General features: G+C 36.4%; 1 non-coding gene across 1 annotated transcript; it reads left to right on the plus strand.

Moving 5' to 3' along the window:
* The first annotated feature begins 272 nt into the window (after positions 1-272).
* LOC131254596 (small nucleolar RNA R71) lies at positions 273-379 on the plus strand. The gene has a single exon (XR_009175715.1). It is a non-coding gene; the product is annotated as a small nucleolar RNA R71 (small nucleolar RNA).
* Positions 380-2,572: the final 2,193 nt, after the last annotated feature.

The following is a 2,572-nucleotide window of genomic DNA, read 5'->3' on the forward strand; positions in this document are numbered from 1 at the left end:
TCCTTGCGAGGTTAACTACTTTAGCATTTATGTCATCTTCCTTTTTCAAAATATATATTCCGCCCCTCTTCTTTGATTGAGTAGGCTTATAAGTGGTGCTAGATCTTTGAGAGATGTCTCATGATTACGCGTTTTCAACAAGTTTGTCAAAGTAATCCCACACATCATCGACATCTTTGTTCATGAATTCCTCATTACACATTGTCTTGACCAATTTGTGTATGGAAGATGATAGTCCATCGTAAAAGAAATTTGTTATGCACCACGTTTTAAGGCCATGTTGTGGGCATGATTTGATAAGATCCTTAAACCGATCCCAACATTGGAAGAATGTCTCATCTTCCTTTTGGGTGAAGTTCATGATCGACTTTCTAATGGTGTTCATCTTATGGTATGGAAAAATTTTCTTTATGAACTCCCTTGTCATGTTGTTCCATCTGCCAATGGATCGTGGACGTAGTGAATGCAACCATGTCTCAGCCTTTTGTTTTAAGGAGAAGGGAAAGAGTTTCAGCTTAATTGTGTCCTCAGACACATTAAGAAAGTATAAGGTGGCTATTATCTCATCAAACTCTTTTAAGTGTAGATATGGACTTTCAGATTTAAGTCCATGGAACTTTGGAAGGAGTTGGATCACCCCTAGCTTGATATCTATATTTTATGTATTTTCTGAAAAAATCATACAGGAAGGTGCGCTCACCCCCACTGGTTGCAAATAATCTCATAAAGTACGAGGCGGGGGTGCATTATGCACTTTATTTTCATCCTGAATTTCCCCAACCGGATGTTGAGGTTGATTTAGAGACATTACTTCTATTGACTCTGAGAATCTCTAGTGGTGTCTAATCCTGTGATCGATAGGAAACCCTTCGACCAATCCTCCTTCACTTATGAGACGTCGAGTGTTGTCACAAACCAACTTAGGCATAAAACACTCCCAACCCTTAAGTAACTAAAGAATTCAACCTAAAAAAAGAAATTTAGGGAAACTAAAATAAATAAGAGATCTAAAATAAGAGAGAGAATTAGAAAGAGGTTACTAGATTGGAGATTTCTATGTTAAATCCTACAAAATAGAAAACCAAGTTAGATTCAAAAAAAAAGTTCAAAAAAATTTTAACCTAAAAACAAAACAAAAAGTTAATCCTAATCTTAACCTAATTCTAATACTAATTAAATTCAGAAAAGTGCAACTGTAGTCTCCGTCAACGATGCCAAAAACTTGTTCATAACCCTAAGTGTAGGGTCGCGATGTAGTAATAATCTCTGTAAGACCAAGGTCGAATTCGCAGGGACTAAACTCATGTGTATTCTAAAAGTAGCTAGAACTAGAACTAGAAGAAGAAGTAGATTAGAAATCTGGAATAATTGGAGTAATTATAAATATTGTACATTGAAACTTGTGAATTTAAAGTAGGAACTAGGGTGCCAAGGATCCACTTGTAGCTATTAAGATGCTACCTTACTTTGATTTAAGAGACATAACTGGAATCAGAGTCCTATCTTATCCAGTTGGAAGGAGAGATGATCAAATCTCTGAACTTCTCATTGATCCAGCCTCAATTGTGAAGATTTGGAAGGGATTCCATCACCCATCCATGCACAAGAGACTATGACAAACAATAGGATTTACTAATCTCACAATCTCAAATAAGAAAAGAAGACATTCAAAGTTATCGCAGCGTCTATTGTAATTTGAGTCACAACAAACCATAGAAAATTGAAAATATTCCTTAAAAAATAAATCTCAATCACGTTATAAATCAATGAAGTTCAATATAAACACGAATCAAAACAACGTAAACATCCCAATCACACTATAAGCTTCACCTCTTAGCCCTAGCTAAGAGGTTTAGTCAACCATATACATGATTGAACTAAGAACTCTTAAATAAAACATAAAAACAACTAAGAAAGAAGAAGAAAGACTCTTAGAGGCGGCTCTCCACCCTTTTGGTCCACTCCTTAAACCCTAAAAAAGGCCTAGGAATGTCCTAGGGACTCCTATTTATACTTATGAAGCTCCACCTTAGGCACCGACTTAGAATTTCCAATCTGATTACGAAACCGCCTCAATTTACGCAGCCACATTATTGGTCAGACCAAAGTCAAATCCAAAGTCGAGTTTGAATTTGAAAAAGATTATGTTTCAACAGTTGCTCAATTTCGGTCGGACCGTGCTGGATTCGATTGGACTAAACTTAAGTTGTCGGTTAGACTAAATTAATCTTCGATCGAGCTAAATTAATTCCTTTCAATGCTGGAGCTTTTTGTGCACTTTTTGTCGCACAGAATTCTGCCTTCGGTCAAACCGAACTAGGTTTCGGTCAAACTAAATTATCCATCGGTTGAACCAAATTAGCTTCTGAATTCCATCGTTTGTCACTGAACTATTTTTTGCAAGTTCGGTGGACCAAACCTATCTGTTTTCTGCTGTAGATTGTTAAGTCTTTCAAGTTCTTTCTCCAGCTTTTGTATTTGGTTTCCTTGGATATTTGACATGTGAATTCTTTATTCTTGGTTTCCTAAGATCCATCCTTTGCCTTGGTGATTCTTGAGCATCAAATCCATG

Source organism: Magnolia sinica, chromosome 8 (assembly GCF_029962835.1).
Source record: "Magnolia sinica isolate HGM2019 chromosome 8, MsV1, whole genome shotgun sequence".
In the NCBI taxonomy this organism is placed as follows: Eukaryota; Viridiplantae; Streptophyta; class Magnoliopsida; order Magnoliales; family Magnoliaceae; genus Magnolia; species Magnolia sinica.